The sequence below is a fragment of the Eschrichtius robustus genome, chromosome 14, assembly GCF_028021215.1.
Source record: "Eschrichtius robustus isolate mEscRob2 chromosome 14, mEscRob2.pri, whole genome shotgun sequence".
Lineage (NCBI taxonomy): Eukaryota > Metazoa > Chordata > Mammalia > Artiodactyla > Eschrichtiidae > Eschrichtius > Eschrichtius robustus.
In genome coordinates this window covers 36746772-36766262 of record NC_090837.1, presented here as the reverse complement: position 1 = coordinate 36766262, position 19491 = coordinate 36746772, and positions in this window count along the sequence as shown.

Here is a 19491-nt window from a genome sequence, read left to right as displayed (position 1 = left end):
CCTGATAAAACTGGGACAGTCGCTCTGCCTGACCTTCCTCTATGCCACTCTTTGCTATGAGAGCCAGCTCAGCCAAAGCATGTGGTTACCACAGCCCTTTGGGTATTACATTGAAACCACTCACTGCCCACCCCTAGAGTTAGTTCCTCTGGTCACTGCTGAGATTCTAACTTTCCTTGCAGGCAAGCTCATGGAAGAAACAATCACCTACGATACCAATTTTTCCTTCACTGAGTTTGTGAATCAGTCACAGTAAGATAATTATGCTTTGGTAATAATACCAAAATCTTAATGGCTTAAACTTTTCAGGACTGCAGTCCTCCGTGTGTTGGCCCACATTTTTCAGTAAATGATTCTGCAATAACCAAGGCAGGGAGAGAAAGAGATGGGAGAATAATGAGGAGTGACACACCAGCACTTAAATGTTTCATTAACCAAAAGTAAATCATGGACACGTTTAACTCCAAGGGTCTGAGGACATTAATCCTCCAGTACACCCAGAATGAGAGAAGAACCAAATATTAGTGGATAGTACTAATGTTTACCACACTCTGCTAGTTACAATATTTACATCATTAATTCCCATTATCATAATATCATCATCATAACATCCTTTATTAAAAACTACCATAACAAAAATAATAATAATTGCTAACATACTTACTGAGCGTTACTGTGTGCCTTATGTATCAGACACTGTGATGAGCACTTTATGTAAATAGCTTACTTAATCCTCATAACAATCTTATGCACAAATAAAACGTTTTCAGGAGATGAAATTGAGGTTCGGAGAATGTTAGCAACTTGCCTAAGGTCACATAGCTAGTAAGTGACAGATTCAGAATTTAACCCAGATCTGTATGGATCTAAAGAGTTTGGAATTAATATGATTAAATATTTATGGATACCAATCTGAAAGAAATTGTGTACCCACATTCAAAATCCTAGTAGTCATGCCTCTGGGTATGTAACTTCTAGGAGAGGTTGTCGGTGTACGACCTAAAGAAAGCCATGCTGGGCCAATACAAATGAAGAGATTTAAGTTTATCAAAGATTGAGTGAGAGGATGAGGTGAGTTGTAACATGTGCATTTGAACAGTTGAACAAAGACTAATCCACGGGGACATAGAGGAGCCAGGCAGAGCACAGAGACCAAGCCAGAGAAAGGAGTCAACTATAATGTGTAGAAGGTAAGACCTGAGGTGCCCAAGGACAAGGTTTTGGTACATTTTAGCAGAAACAATAATAATTTCATGGTTTAGATACTTTCTACCCCAGACAAGGACATATTTGTGAGCATTAAGTACCAGTAGATCTAGAAATCAATTTTATAATGTGATCTTTCATTCAGTATGGCTACTGGGCAGGGGCCTCAAGTAAAAGTGAAAGTTAGAAAGGAAAACACCGTGCATGCGAGATATATGCATTATCATATTAAAAAGTAGAAAGGGCTTCAAGAAGGAAAGGTTTTAGAGCTCTCCACTGTCTTAGTTTGATTTCTTTTTCAAAGCCATAAGATGAAAATTCCAGGTAAATAAGAGGAAGAAATAATCAAAAGTTTTCTCAGTCCCTTTTCTCCTACCAAATAAAATGTTAAGCAATATCCAGGCATTTGTTTGAACATGGTTATCTTTAATTGTACAAACCATGGCCAGAATTGTTCACTTGATACCTAGGAGTAGAATGACAGAGGAGTGTTCCCACACATACTTACACACAAGCCCACAGCTCAAAACTTTAGGGAGCACTAAGTGAATGCTCCGGGAGTATTCTGATCTTTTTTATTACATTCTCTGGGTCAAAGTTTTGGGCCCATAGTAAAATCCAATTATAGGATTCACTTGTCTAAGAATCAAAGGGACAAATTCCACTCCTCTGATCAATCTACTTAGAGACACTGGATTCCCAAAAACTAATTAGAATAAGCAAGTAGAATTTCTAAACAGAAGGCCTTTGAGTAAAGAATATGCAGATGTTACTCTTTCTCCTTCAATGTAGATGTGCATTTTTGTATACTAGAAAAGGGCACATTGATCTTGTCATACTTTGCTTAAGAAAACTGGTTAAAATCTAACGTAATCTTGGGTTCCTATAAGAGTAAAAAATTGCTACAGTGTGGTTCCGAAAGTGTCAAATCCATCTGAGGAATTTGCTAAGGATTTCCCACAACAGTAGTTAAGTATATTTTTTGGAAGTGCCAGGAAGAGGTTCAAGCCAATGAACCATAATCATTGCCTGCTTCTTTATTCATCAGATAAAATGTCCCAGTGGTGCCAGAGGAATTTGTCATACTAGGACAACACTTACACCACATAAAATTAGCCAGAATCGTGAACATCTCTGTAGTTTTTTCTTTATGGTGCCAAATAAGCAGATAATTTACTTTTGTCTTAAACATTTCTATTGCTTGGGTAAGTATTTCATAGTATACAAAGAAGTGACTGCAAAGTAATGAAATATATTTCTGTGCCAGGATAACACATGGAAGATCACAAAGAAATAAGGAAAAGTTTTGCTGCTGTTGTTGTTTCTGCTTAGTTTTCTCTTTCAATTGTAGGAAATAATCTCTTCTCAAATTTTAGTCCATTCTCATTCCTAATATCTTAGATTACTCATTTCCACCTTTGTAGCTGTTCTCAAACCTTCAACGCTTCTTCCCCCATTCTCACTCTCACATGATATCTGGTTACCTCAGGCACTCAGAATATGAAAGCAAATCACAAAAGAACCTCCACAAGTTCCCACCATCACATCTTCCAGTGTCAGTGCCTGTACACTCTGCTTTCCCTCCTGTTTCTAGAGATAAATTCTCCATGCTCCAAGCAAAGGCCAGTCCCTTCACATGAGCACTAGATCCCAACCCTTTGGCCCTTTACTGGGAAAAGTCCTCAAGTTATCTAAACTCACAGCCTCCAACTTCTCTTCTCCCTTCTTTCTCTCTTGAACCCACTCCCCAGTCAAGCATTGGCCACCATTATTCCAATGAAACTGCACTTCTTGAGTCACCAATGACACGATGTTGAAAATCCAATGGTGAATTTCTACAGGACTTTCTTTCTTCTAAGACTATATAGAAAGGTAGGAAACCCTAATGTATGTGAAGAGACAATGGACAGCCAAATCAGATAGAGAAAGTCACAAGACAGCATTGCTCACACACACCAACAATAAGGAAAAGCTGGATAATCTATAAAATCATTAACTTTACTGCATTAGAGAGCTGACATTGCAGGGCAAACGAGGTGAACTGAGTTCCAGAGTGAAGAGCCTCTGTGAAGAGAGACGAGATTATGAAGTGGTGCACAAGAGGAGAGCTGCCATCATCAGAGCAGGCTAGAAGAAAAAGCTAAAATTATAGCAAATTCTTAAAGACTGAGTACAGGCTAGCAACACTCATATCCTCAGGCACAAGTTGAGACCGCCCTCACTGCAAGCTCTTTTCCTCTGGCCTCCACTGATGCTCACAAGAAAAATTAGAGGCAGAGAGACCTCCTGGTGATGCACAGAAAAAACCCCACCTTCTTTCCTACACCTTTCTTTCTTAGGTGCTAATAGCTTTAAATTGCTGGAGGAAGGGCAGAAAACTCTCCCACTCCAAGGGCCCATGCAAAGGTAAACTGCAATTAGTCAAGGAATGGAAACAAAAACTATCTGCCTCTTGTTGGGGAAAGAGGGTGGAAATCCCCCAGCTCATCACCCACCACCTGCCATGCACCTGGTCACAAGTAAAAGCAGTGGGGAAACAGAAAACTCTTTAGCCACCTGTCCCAAGCAAAGGTACATTGCTTCTGAGGGAAGAGTAGAAGCAAAGCACATTATTCCTAAGGAGGAGGCGGGAAATCTGCTTGGGCCCAGGTTCTTGCAGAGGTCTGCTCGAGCTCTTTCCTGCCTGAAACCAAGATCCACCCCCTCCAACACCATAGATACAAGCAGGGTGTCATTGTCATGGTGAGGAAGCACAGAGATACTGAGAAACTTTCACATGTGAAGCAAAGGAGCACATAGCCTGCCTAAGGGTAATGCTGGAACAAGGGAATCAAAAGCATCTACTTGCTTCCATGACAAGCCTAATACTGAGCAGCATGCAAATCAGGATACTGCTGGGCAAAGGGCAAGAGTGTGGAGAGTCCTCCTCTGCTTCTCAGGAATTTAAGAACTACTGAAACAATGGAGCTGAAAGAACACTGAGAAAATCCATCCAGCACCTTAGGCTGTTCTTCTCACACACCATATCCAGTAGCCAATCAAAATGCAGGAACACACGAAAAAGAAGAGAAAATGACCCACTGTCAAGACATAAGGTAGTCAACAGAAATGGACATAGAGATGACCTCTATGTTGGAACTGGAAGACAGAAACATTAAAATGGTGATGATAAGTATGTCAAAGGATCTAGTGGAAAAGATGGACAATGTGCATGAACAGAGGGAAAAGACAGAAATTATTAAACAGAATCAAATTTAAAACTAAAAACACCCATCATAATAGAGATGAAGAATTTGTTGGATGGACTTATCAGTAGACTAGACACAGCAGAAGCAAGACTCAGTTAACTTAAACAGTAACACAAAATAAAAACCTGAAGCATTAAGTGAGAAAAAGAATGAAGAAAGCAGAATAGAATATACAACTGCCATGAGACTGTCAAATACTCTAACATATTATAATTTAAAACTCATAAACAGAAAAAAGAGAAAAGAGATCAGCAGAAATAAGTGAAAGATAATAGCAGAGAAAATTAACTACAAATTTGGGATAAGCTTATCAAATGATGATAAGCTGGATAAATAATAATGTATACATGAGCAAGCACAAACACACTTTCCAAGACACATCATAATCAAACTGTTGAAAACAAAGAGAAAATCTTGAAAAGAACCATGGGGTGAGGGACAACAGTACATGCAAGGAAACAAACACAAGTTTTAGAAAATAATTTTCTACAGAAATTATACAAGCTAAAAGACAAATCACTGACACCTTAAAAGACTAAAAGAAGATTTTCAGCCTAGAATTCTACACCAAGCAAAAATATATTTCAAAAATGAAGGTTAAAAATAGATGTACAGACCAGCAAAAGCTTAGATCTGCAATAAAAGGAAGTTTAAAGGAATTTCTTCAGACAGGAGTATGACCTTAGATGGAAATTTGGATCTTCACAAAGAAATAAAGAGGGCCAGAATAGTAAAAGTGGGAGTGAACAGAAAAGATTTATTTTTCTTTTTTAAAAAATCTCTTTATAAGGTAGTTGACAATTGAGAGCAAAAAAACTAAAAGTTCATTTCAGGATTAATAACATATGTGGAGGTAAATTATATGACAATGATAATACAAAGGATAGAAGGAAGGAAATGGAAATATACAACTATAAGTCTCCCACACTAACTGTGAGGTAGTAGAATATTATTTGAAGGTAGACTATTAAAAGTTGAAGATGTATATCAAAACCCGAGAGCAACCATTAAGTAAAATAAAAAGAAGGGATGGCTAATAAGCTAGCAATGGAGGTAAACTGGAATCATAGAAATCCACAAATATAAAAGGAGAATTCAGTATTCCTCTTTCAGTAAGTGATAGAACAAATAGGAGAAACACTCAGTATGAATGTAGATCTGAGCAATATTATCATCTAACTTTACCTAACAATCTCCTAGTCAACAGCAGAGTATACATTTTTTGCAAGTACACACACACCAATATAAACCATACTTTGAGCCATAAAACAAATTTCAACAAATTTTAAAAATTTAAAGTTATACAAAGTAGGCTCACTGAAAACATGGAATTAAAAAACTTGAAATCAATAACAGAATAATATCTCAAAAATCCATAAATGTTTGGAAACATGCTTTTAACTAACCCATGGATCTAAGAAAACAATCACAAGGAAAATATAAAATGTTTTGAAAGAATTTTAAATGATAATATAGCATATCAAGATATGATGACTCAAACTAAGCTAGTGCTTAGAAAGAAATGTTCATATTATATATAAAAAAAAAAGGTCTTAAATCAATGATCTAAGCTTCCTAAGAAACTGTAAAAAGAAGAGCAAACTAAACCTAAAGTGAGAAGAATAAATAAAAATAAATCAGAAGTCACTTAAATAGAAAATAGAGGACTCCAGAGAAAAATCAAAGAAAATAAAAGCTGATTCTTTGATATAAATATAATTGATAAATCTATAGTGAGACTGTTCAAGTTAAACAAAGGACACAAATTACCAATATATGTAGTGGAAAAATGAATAACACTACAGATAAAACAGATATTAAAAGAATAATAAGGAATTTTACAAATAATATTCCATGCCAATAAATTTTATAAATTAGATTAAATGGACTAATTCACTGAAATATGCAAACTACCAAAACTCGAACAAAAAACAGATTACCTTGATATTCCTGTATCTGTTAAAAAATTTATTTCATAGTTTAAATCTTTCCACAAAGAAAACACTAAGATGGCTTTGCTGGTGAATTCTAATAGACAGTTAAAGATGACATGAAAAAATATTAATTCTACATGTATAGCTTCAGAAAAAAGAAGAGGACAAAATACTTCCCAACTTATCTACTGAGGTAAGCAATAACCTGACACCAAACCCAAACAAATACACTGCAATGAACAAATGAAAGAAAGAAAGGGAGGGAGGAAGGGAGGAAGGGAGGAAGGGAGGAAGGGAGGAAGGAAGGAAGGAAGGAAGGAAGGAAGGAAGGAAGGAAGGAAGGAAGGAAGGAAGGAAGGAAAGGAGAAAGAAAGAAAGAGGAAAGAAAGGAGGGAGGAAGGAAGGAAGGGAAAGAAAGAAAGAAAGAAAAATCTACAGACCATCTGTCATGAAAATAGATGCAAACATCTCAACTAATTACCGCATATAATCCAACAATATACAAAAAGTATAATACATAGTCACCAGGTAATTTTATCCTAAGATGCAAGGTTCAACATTAAAAAATCAGTCAATGTGGTACACCATGTCAACAGAATAAAAAATTAAAAACTATATGATCGTCTCAGTAGATGCAGAAAAAGCTTTTGAAAAAATACAACACTTATTCATGATAAAATCTCTTAGCAAGCTAGAAATAAAAGAGAACTGCCTCCACCTGATAAGGACATCTTTGAATAAACTACAGCTAACATAATACTTAATGATATAAATCTGAACACTCCCACCTTGTACAAAGTTAGGCATAAGACAGGGGTATCTGACAAAGATATTCTGTTCCAACCATTTCTATTCAACATAGGACTGGAGGTCCTAGTCAGTGCAATTAGGAAAGAAAGAGGAATTTAAAGGCATACAAATTGGAAAGAACGAAACCAAATCATCTTTTTCACAGACTATAATATTGTCTACTTAGAAAATCTCAAAGTTAACAAAAAATAACATATATAGCAACAAACAATTGGAAGTTGAAAAAGTACACTATTCATAATAGCTTCAAAAACATGAAATAATTAGGTATAAATCTGACAAAATATGTGTAAGATCTGTATTCTGAAAACTAGAAAAGGCTGATGAAAGAAATAAAAATAGATCTAAATAAATGGTGAAATATACCATGTTCATGGTGTGATATACTCAATAAAATTAGATGTCAGTTCTCTCCTAACTTATCTAGAGATAAAATACAATTCTAATCCAAATCTGAGCAGATTTCTAGAAGAAAATTAAAAGCTAATTGTATTACATATTTGAAAGAGAGAAATGCAAATCAAAACTACAATGAGGTATCACCTCACACCAGTTAGAATGGGCATCATCAGAAAATCTACAAACAACAAATGCTGGAGAAGGTGTGGAGAAAAGGGAACCCTCTTGCACTGTTGGTGGGAATGAATGTAAATTGATACAGCCACTATGGAGAACAATATGGAGGTTCCTTAAAAAACTAAAAATAGAATTACCATATGATCCAGCAATCCCACTACTGGGCATATACCCAAAGAAAACTGTAATTCAAAAAGACACATGCACCCCAATGTTCATTGCAGCACTATTTACAATAGCCAGGTCATGGAAGCAACCTAAATGCCCATCGACAGACAAATGGATAAAGAAGTTGTGGTACATATATACAATGGAATATTACTCAGCCATAAAAAGGAACGAAATTGAGTCATTTGTTGAGACGTGGTTGGATCTAGAGACTGTCACACAGAGTGAAGTAAGTCAGAAAGAGAAAAACAAATATCATATATTAACGTATGTATGCGGAACCTAGAAAAATGGTACAGATGAACTGGTTTGCAGGGCAGAAGTTGAGACACAGATGTAGAGAACAAACGTATGGACACCAAGGGGGGAAAACCACGGTGGGGTGGTGATGGTGGTGTGCTGAATTGGGTGATTGGGATTTGCATGTATACACTGATGTGTATAAAATTGATGACTGATTAAAAAAAAAAAAAAGATAAAAAATAAATAAATAAATAAATAAAAGAGAGTGAGTAAAACTTACCTCTTCATGCTATCTTCTTGGAAAAAAAAAATAATAATAAATAAATTCATTGTGATTCTCTCTTGCCCACTCCCCAGCTGGTTTGCTTCTTCCTTACTTTGAGCTCAGATGCTAAAAGCATACTGAACCTGCACATGCACACACAAACCTACACATACATACACACACACACATAGTTCCCAAAATGACTCAATACAAATGCAGGGGGTAGCTTTCAAGTCAAAGATCTTGGGCTCCAGATATCAGGTAAGTTTTCACTGTGACAAATAATAAAGGACATAATTTATCATGCTAAAATAGAAATAATCTGTCCTATAAGTTGATATAGGCTCATCTGTTTACTTGATTAAACAATATTTTTCTATATTCTCTATTCCTGATGACTTCCAGAAAGACTTGAGGGACTAACCTATCTGCACTAGGGAATCTTCACAGCAGTAAAGCTCCAACTACTATAACTTGTAAGAGCACTATAATATGAACAATAACAGTAATAGTCTGCACCATGAAGATTTTGACCTGGGTTAAGATGTAATTACACTGTTTAGCTTTTTCATATATTCTCTGCATATTTTAAAAATTTATTTATTTATTTATTTATTTTTAGCTGCGTTGGGTCTTCGTTGCTGCGCACCGGCTTTCTCTAGTTGCGGCGAGCGGGGGCTACTCTCCATTTCAGTGCATGGCTTTCTCATTGTGGTGGCTTCTCTTGTTGCGGAGCACTGGACCTAGGCTTGCGGGCTTCAGTAGTTGTGGCACGTGGGCTCAGTGGTTGTGGCTCACGGGCTCTAGAGCACAGGTTCAGTAGTTGTGGCACACGGGCTTAGTTGCTCTGCGACATATGTGATCTTCCCAGACCAGGGCTCGAACCTGTGTCCCCTGCATTGGCAGGCAGATTCTTAACCACTGAGCCACCAGGGAAGTCCATAGCAAGGACTTTAAAAGGAATCAAAAATATAATCCAAATGTAGACATCTACTGAGTTGACCTCTATCATTGATAAGGGGTTAATATCCAAATACATCCAAAATATATAAAGCACTCCTACAACTCAATAACAAAATTCAAACAATCTGATGTAAAATGGGCAGAGGAATGAAATAGATTTTTTCTGAAGAAGACATGCAAATGGCCAACGGGCACACAAAAAGGTGCTTAATGTCACTAACCATCAGGGAAACGAAATGAAAAAACCACAATGAGATATCACCTCACACCTGTCAGAATGGTTGCATCAAAAAGACAAGAGACAACAAGAGTTGGTGAGGATGTGGAGGAAAGAGAACCCTTGGGCACTGCTGGTGGGAATGTACACTGATGCAGGCACCATGGAACACATTATAGGTCCCTTAAAAAATTAAAAATAGAACTGCCTTTTCCTTTACTTCTCTAAGAGCAGAAACCGGACCAAAATCCTGTATCTCTTCTATGCATTTATGGAGTATGGGTCTTGATTATTAACATCCTAGATTAGCTGAATTACCTTAGATATTATGTATAATTTAAAATTAAAAATAAATTTAAAAGAAGATAAAGTGGAAAAAAAAAGTCATTCTCTCTAACTTTGGAGGGGAAAACATCTCTCAAACAAATGAAGGCAAATATTGTATTCATGGTCTCTCATCCTCTGGGCCCCGCCTCACCTCCTCCCACTTCACCCTAGACTCCAGCTGAGTAGGTTCCTTAACAGGGGTCTGAACCCTCTGCAGAAGGAGCGCTTACTCTTCGACTCAGGTTACCTCTGTCCACAGGTAGCATTCTCATCATCCTTCATGGCAAAGCCTCTAGGAAGGCTTCCCTACTGCTTCATCCCCCTCATTGGAATCAACTTATTTTACTACTCCTTTGTCTTTGCTCCCACAGTGTCTGTTCATACCACTTTTACAACAAGCCTCCCATTGTTTTAGGGTCTGCTATATATACCCATCTCTTCTACTAAGCAGACCTCTGCAGAGACCTAACTACCCCTCTCTCTCTCACAGTGGGACACGGTAGGCACTTTTGAATGTGACTTGCATTAAACAAGAGTCATATTCCGAGGAGCTAGTTCTGATTTTGATCACTTTTGAAAATGTTTTATGAGATATAGGACGGCACTCCTATTCAGTGGAAGTAACGTGTGAAGCAGCCACACCATGACTTCCTTTTCTACTGGAATCCTGCACCAACGAAGGATCATGGCACTTAGTGCAATACTAGGACTGGGTGACCTCCAGAACCCAGTTCAGTGAATGCCATTCTATCAGGCCACCAAGTTTCATTCTTAGGCTGCTGTCACAGAGGCAAACAGGTCAGGATGGACCCCAGAGGTCCCCAGAAGATGCTACTCACTCCCTAGAACAATCTGTCACTGAGCCTTGCTAGGTCCTCTATATTCATGGAGGATTTCCTCCTTCTCCAATAACTAGTTTCCCTGTGTCCCGAGTTAGGGTAGCCTTCAGATTTACACTGTCAGCTATAATGTAAATGCTGGCTAAAATGGAACCAAATAAGATTAATGTACAGGCAAACTTGGAAGAAAGAAAAGGAAATCTCCAGGTGCCAGAAATAAAAGGAGAACTCAAAGACAGAACAATCAGTTTGTGTCCTGATCCTGTGCAGGCCTTGACTCCTGGGTAAAACACATTGCCCGGAGGCCTTGGGAGGCAGGTAGCTGGCGCTTAGACCCCCACATATAGTCAGGGCCCTGGAGTGGGTCACGCACTCTGTGAACAGGGCTTAGAAGCCCTCTTACTCATCATTCTCCAGGGAAACATCAAAAATTGCTCCTCAGGGCTCTGAGTATCAACTCTATTATCAGAAACAGAACTCCAAATCTGCAATTTATGTAAGTATCAGGGAATATTTAGCTATGTAGGTGGCATAAAATTCCCAAGTTCAAATATTAACACAAATACTGCTACTAATTTAATGAGAACTCCTTGAAACCTTAGCAGAAGCAAAAGCCATACTACTCTTGAGAAGTAGTTCCATAATCCAGGACACACTGAGTCCTACAGTTAAGCAAATGACACTAAAGAGCTGCTTTCAATTTAAAAAAAAAGAAGGTATAAAACACACAGGAAAATGAACAATGAAGAGACTATCACAGACAATAACAAAAAAAAGATTATAATCCTCAACAATTTGATACAATAGGGCAATCTGAAAGTTTAAAATGTTTAAAAAATTAACACTATAAAAAATTGATTAAACAATAACGTAAAAAATGGAATGATACGTGCTTCCCTGGTGGCGCAGTGGATAAGACTCTGCCTGCCAATGCAGAGGACACAGGTTCAATCCCTGGTCCAGGAAGATCCCACATGCCACGGAGCAACTAAGCCCGTGTGCCACAACTACTGAAGCCCGGGTGCCTAGAGCCCGTGCTCCACGACAAAAGAAGCCACCGCAATGAGAAGCCTGTGCATCGCAACGAAGAGTAGCCCCCGCTTGCTGCAACTAGAGAAAGCCCGTGCGCAGCAATGAAGACCCAATGCAGCCAAAAATAAACAAATAAATAAAAATTTTTCAAAAAATGGAATGATAATAAGAGGTAGCCAAAAATTCCATATGTTTAAAAATGAAAAACACATCTTGAAGTAATCTGTAGATCAAAGAAAAAAATCATAATATAAACTAGAATCTACTGAGAATTAAATAACCATGAGAACACTATGTATCAAAATTGTGGAGTGCAGCAAAAGTAGTACTTAGAATAAGATGTGTTGCTTAAATGCATGTATTAGGGGAAAAAATGAACTAAGCATTCAACTCAAAAAGCCAGATAATAACAACAAAATAAACCTTAAGGAGATGGAAGTAAGAAAATTAGCAGGTCTTAATGAAATAGAAAATCACAAAATGATTTGGAATTTTAAGTTTTGAAATAAAAAGACTAAGAAAAATAGACAAACTTTTAAGATGTCTACCAACATAAAGGGAGAAGAGGAACAAATAAATAATATTAGCAGTGAACCTGGGGACAGATAAAATTTAAATAAAAATTCATTACACAGTATAAGGAACAACTTTATTCCAATAAATATGAAAAGTTGGAAATCTAGAGATTTTTTTCCAAAAAAAATATATAAAAATAGCAAAATTACCTCACGCAGAAATAGAAAGTGAAAATAGTTGTGACCACTAAGGAATTTGAAGCTCTCCCAAACAATTCAAAATGAATTTGAATTTTACCCACCAGAAGATCACTGGTCAAGGCAGTTTGACAGAGGAGATTGTATGAATAATCCAGGAAAAGATAATGCTAATACTATGCATAAACTGTTCTGGGAAATATAAACTGAGAGATGACTCGCAACTCAATTTTTGAAGTAATTTGGACTTCAGCCAAAAAAAACCAGTCAACCCAATCACGAAAAAGAAAAAATATAGGCCAAACCCACTTTTAAACATAAATGCAAAAATCTTAAATAAAACATTAGCAAATCAAATCAAGCAATATATGTGAGAAGCAGTTTACAGTAACTAACTAGAGTTTATCCCAGAAGTGAAAGAATATATTAGAAAGATAAGACATTAGGAAAACTTATTAGTGTAAATCACCACATTAGTAGATAAAAAGGGATAACCTATTTCATCATTTGATATAATACAGAAAAAGCAGTCAGTAAAATTCAACAAACATTCATGATAAAAATGCTTAGATAACTAGGAATAAAAAGAACACATGTTTAAAAAGGTGTCTACAAAAGACGTATAGCAAACAACAAACTTAATAGTAAAAACTGGAAGCATTTTCCCCTAAATTTAAAAAAAAGACAATACTTGCTATTATTTCTCCTATCAAAATGCTACTGAAGACATGGTACTATGTATATAAATGATTAAATTTGACTGTGTATTACCGAAAACATAAATAATAGTGTCTTAAACAAGATAGTTTTTTTTCCCCTTGCTTAAAAGAAATCCTGCTGTCATCAGTGCTGACCTAAAATTGCAATTCCATGAATACATCAGAGCCCAAGTTCTGTCTTTCATTCTGTTCCACCATTCTCAACATTTGCTTGCATTCTCAGAGGTACTTCATGATCCCAAAATGGAGACTGGAGCTCTAAACATCATATCCATTTTCCAAGCATCAGAAAGGAAAACAAGATAAAAGCAGAGGATGCACTTATAATAGGAGTCATTTTGTCCCTTAAAGAACTTTCTTGAAGTCCAACCTAACTACTTCTATTTACATATCAATGGTCATGCCTATATATAAGATAGGCTGCAAAATGTAGTGTTTTAGCTAGGAATATTCTATCCTCATTTTTAAGAAAAAAGGGATGAATGCATTGTGCAGATAGCAGTTTCTGATAGACCAATAAACAATAACAACAACAAAAAGAAAATTAGAAGTGGAAAAGAAGAAATATATTTGTTATAATTTGTCAAGGACATGGTTTTCTACAAAGAAAACCCAAGAGAATCTGTAGGTAAACCTATAATTAGTAAAAGAAATCAACAAGGTTGATGAACATTAACAAAAGAAAACTGAAGAGTTCCTATAGACCAGACACCTTCATCTAGAAAATGTAGTTTCACAGCAGTATTATGCACATACACACACATAGTAATAGGAAAAATCCAACAAAAGATGTATAAAGTATTATAAAATGTAAAAGACATAAAAGACCTAATTAAATAATGAAGTAAACTATTCCTAGATGGAAAAACTCAATATTTTAAACATATCAATCCTCCCAAAAATTAACCTATAAAATCCATAAAAATCCAATCAAAATTCTAAAATCATTGTTTAAAGAACTTAGTATGGTGATAATAAAATGTATGTGGAAGAACAAAATGCCCATTACAGGCAAGAAAGTTATTAAGAAGGAAACTAAGATAGACAGACCTGCTGTAACAAATACCAACATATTATAAAGCTGTAGTCATTATGATAGTGTTGTAGGAGCACAAGAATAACCAAATAGAGAAATAAAACAGAGGGTCCAGAAACAAACCCCACTCATATTTGAAAAGTTGACTTAAGATAGAGACAGCATTGAATAGTGTGGAAGCAATGGACCATTTAATAAATCATGTCAGGATAATGGTTAGCTACACAAGGAATAAATAAACTTAGCTTTCTACATCACAGCATGAAAAAAATAAATTCTTTTAAAAGAAAATATTGAATATAGCTATTACCTCAGGATAGTGAAATATATTTTAAACAAGACACAAAAGACATAAATTTATAAAGAAAATGTTAATACATTTACTGCACTAAATTTTAAAACTCTGTTCATCAAAAGAAACTTTTAAAATATAAAGACAATCTACAGACTGAAAAAATACATTTGCAATGCATATAACTGACAAAGAATTGGTATCCCAACTATATCATGAAGTTTAAAAACCAACAGGATAGATGGCCTACAGACACATGAAAGAATGCTCAACATCATTAATCATTAGAGAAATGCAAATTAAAACTACAATGAGATATCATCTCACACCGGTCAGAATGGCCATCATCAAAAAATCTAGAAACAATAAATGCTGGAGAGGGTGTGGCGGAAAGGGAACACTCTTGCACTGTTGGTGGGAATGTAAATTGATACAGCCACTATGGAGAACAGTATGGAGGTTCCTTAAAAAACTACAAATAGAACTACCATACGACCCAGCAATCCCACTACTGGCCATATACCCTGAGAAAACCATAGTTCAAAAAGAGTCATGTACCAAAATGTTCATTGCAGCTCTATTTACAATAGCCAGGACATGGAAGCAACCTAAATGTCCATCGACAGATGAATGGATAAAGAAGATGTGGCACATATATACAATGGAATATTACTCAGCCATAAAAAGAAATGAAATGGAGGTATTTGTAGTGAGGTGGATGGAGTTAGAGTCTGTCATACAGAGTGAAGTAAGTCAGAAAGAGAAAAACAAATACAGTATGCTAACACACATATACGGAATCTAAGGAAAAAAAAAAAAAAAAAAAAGGCCATGAAGAACCTAGTGGCAAGACGGGAATAAAGACACAGACCTACTAGAGAATGGACTTGAGGATATGGGGAGGGGGTGGGGTGAGATGTGACAGGGTAAGAGAGTGTCATGGACATATATACACTACCAAATGTAAAATAGATAACTAGTGGGAAGCAGCCGCATAGCACAGGGAGATCAGCTCGGTGCTTTGTGACCACCTAGAGGGGTGGGATGGGGAGGGTGGGAGGGAGGGAGATGCAAGAGGGAAGAGAAATGGGAACATATTGTATATGTATAACTGATTCACTTTGTTATAAAGCAGAAGCTAACACACCATTGTAAGGCAATTATACTTCAATAAAGATGTTTAAAAAAAAAAAAAAACCAACAGGATAAGAGCAAATGACCTAACAGAATAATGGGCAAGGTGACAATTCACATCAAAGTAAATCTTAAAGTCTAATAAACAGGGAAAAGCAAATAAAAACACATAAAAGATTTTTAAAATATTTATCCAATTTGGCAAATATTTAAAAGTCTAATATCAAGTGTTAACAAGAATGTAGGGAAATAGTAATTCATGCATTCAGCTGTTGGGAGTCTAAATTGGAGAATAATTTGGTAAAATGAAAGATGTAGATATCTTCAACCCAGTGATGCCACTTCTAGGTTTATCCTAGAGAGATTCTCCAATGTGTAATCCAGGAAAAGAGAAATCAAATGCTTTATCTCCAAAGAATAACTGAAAATATCTAAGCAAATGAGACAAAAAGTTAGCATGCAAAGTGTCATACAGATACAAAAATGTCTGTTATTTTATATCATTCTCTATACTTTTGTATGTTTTAAATATTTATTTTAAAGAGAAAGTGAGTGAAAAAGAAAAACACTCGCTACTGGTAAAAACTTGGAAATACATGAAATAACCATTAAGAAGAAAATGATCACTTGGTGTTTTGCTATATTTCCTTCCAGGCAATTTCTATGACTCTTTTACACAGTTAAGAATATATTTTATGATCACTTTTCTATTCTGTGTTTTGTTTACATAATACAATAGCACAAGCATTCTGCATGCTGTCGTAATGGTGGCACAACCTGCACTCAATGGTTGTGCGGTAATTTGACCAGCCAGTCTATATTTTGGAGCACTTAACTTCTCTAATTTCTCTTGATTATGAAAAAAATCAATGTTAAAAATGTCTTTGTAGTAGCTTTCCTGTATTTCTGATTACTCTGAAGGATTTTCTAACTTTACAAGAAGCTTTAAAACCTGTGAGAACTTAAAAGTTAACCTTGGTAAACATGGCAGAGTTTCAAAACAAAGCTTAGTTTAAACAAGTATGGAAATGCACAATTCTGGACAAAAATCAAAGTAGCTCCTTGCAAAGGGAACAATTTGTGGGCTGTAGGATCTGTATCTGCTTTGTCACTTCTGAAACTCACTCTAAGTAGTGCAGTGATTACCAGCTGATTAAAAATAAACAGCTGGAAAATCTTTTGTCTCCATAGGGGAATCCAGCAATGACGTGGGTCCCCCTGGACACCACTTCCCTCTGCAGGACCAACTGCACATACCCCAGGAGGGATTCCCCAGGGGAGCTGTGATGCCAGGCAGGTGAACCAAAGTTGTGACTATGAAATGCTAACATGAAAGATTAGAAGAGATCCAGGAAATGCAAGAAATAGATCTTACAAAAAGCAGGCACATAGGCCAACGAGAAGAAAATCAGTATTATCATTTAATATTATTTAGTATGTAGTATTTAAAAACAAAAAAAATCTCCAGCATGAAAATCATATAATGCATTGAAACTCTAAATGTTGTTCCTATGCACTGAAAGAAAATTCAGTAACTACTTTAGCTAAATAAATAAATAAATAAATAACATTTTAAAAAACTCTTTTCCCTTTGAATATAGGTCTGTTGTAGATATGGCTGGAAATTTTTATCAGTTCACAATTACATTTTTCTTAGCCAACTTATTAACAAATATACGTCCTACAATTCAATACATGAATATAAATAAAAATGTGGCTCCCTTTAAGCTTATAGTACAGAAAATAAAGATAAAATAATAAAACACAGGCCCCTAATTTTTAAGAGCAACATATTTTTGGACTTTTTATGTATTTCTATTATTATTATGGTTTCTTTTGTAATGAAATACAGATGCTGTCCAAATGCATTAGAGCAAACTCTAGTGGTAAGTGGGTAAAAGTCTTTGAAGAATCTTCCTTTTATAGCTTTGCAGGTTTTTATTATGTCCAAAGACTGACCTAGCAAAGCCAAGAGAATCGAACGGAAAAGTCTTTGGGGAACAGGGATATAGAACTCTTCAGGGGTTCCTCATTATCCCAGAGCCACAGGCACGCCCTCGCAGTCAAACCCCAGCAGACACCTCAGCAGGCTGTCAGGGCAGTCACCCACGCCCTCCTACGCTAAGGTGATCGTTAGCTTTTCATCTCAAGAGCACTTTACAAACATTAACCAATTAACAGGAGTTCACAGACATAAATACCAATAAGTAAGCAGAGCAGGAATACAGTTACATAAAAGCCCTAGCTCAGACGTGTTTACACATTTGGAATTTACAATCTAAATTCAGTAAATGCCATACTCTGGAACAAAATTTAAAGGTCATAGCTATTAATGACATTAAGTTCCTTTATTATTAAAGAGTAGGTACTTGATGGAACTTACTACCTACTAAATGGAACTTATAGGAAATTCATTCTCTGCCCTACTCAAAAGGAAAGAAAGAAAATAAAAAACATTGTTTATGTGAACCCTACTTTTTAGCCCTAAACAGGTGGAAATCCTTGAAAGAGCATTCTTCTAAAACCTCAGAGTCTTCCCAGCTAAGATCTATGGAAGCAATGTGGTAGGGAATAAACTAGTGGTTCATTTTTATCCTGTTATGTATGATGTATATTGTAACTGGGTTCATTCATTTTGCACTGTTATTTATTTTTAGCAAGGTAATTTATACTTAATAGATGCCATGAATAAAGACAATACTACCTGCTTGGTTACTATGGGCAAAATTAGTTTGATCATCAGCCTGAGAAGAAAATAAACCTCAAACGAAAAAATTATGCATCTTAAAATATTTTAACTCCTCTGCATCTATTTATCAAGATGAAATTTTGGTACTTTCCATTGCCACAGTAACCAGACATTCTGAGTGATACATAAGGTAAATGTACAAGAAAAAAAGGTGAAACACCTTACCTAAGTCTTTCACTCCTACTTTCTAAAGCACCTGGGTACTCTTCTAAGAGGATGTTACTGAAATGGAGCTTTAACTGATTTTAGAGTAAGCATATTATCATTAAAATCAGTTTAATGTGCTAATTATGCTGTATATGGAAAAATAGGCATTGCTACTCCAGACTTATCTGCACTGCTTTTCTCAAAACTCTCACAGAATACGAATAAGAAAAGGGGCATGTGACTATACAATCCATCTGAAACAGGAGGAAAATTTATCTTTAGCATCTCCTGCAAGGTATGTACCTTTACTTGCCTGTACTGAGTAGATTTTCTTCTTAGTGTATCACATTTCTCATAACCAGTATTGGAAAAGACGAAGATTAACTTGCAAATATTCTGGAGAGGTAATTACAGGGATGATCTGAAAAAACCTTAAACCAGCAATAACCTAGTTTAATAAGTAGAATATCTAGCCCCAAAGTAAAAGACTTAGCATAAGAACTATGTGGTAAAGGGAAAGGATATATACTTTGGGATCAGATAAATTTGACTGCAAATCTTGGCTTCAGGTTTGAGAACCTGAATCCAACTCTTTCTTAGACTCAGTTTCTTCATCTGTAAAGTAGTGGTATTACAAGCCTTTAAGAATTAATTATGTGAAAGAGTTAAATAAAGTATATGGCACACAGACGCCAGGGAATATATAGGAGCGGAGGGATGGTTGGATGGATGGTTAAAAGATAAATAATGGACAGATGGATAGATAGATATAGATAGATAGATAGATAACCTCCCTATATTAACCACCTTCTTGTGAGAAGTTAACACCATCAGATCCTCACAGTTGTTTATCATCATCAACAATCGTGGGTA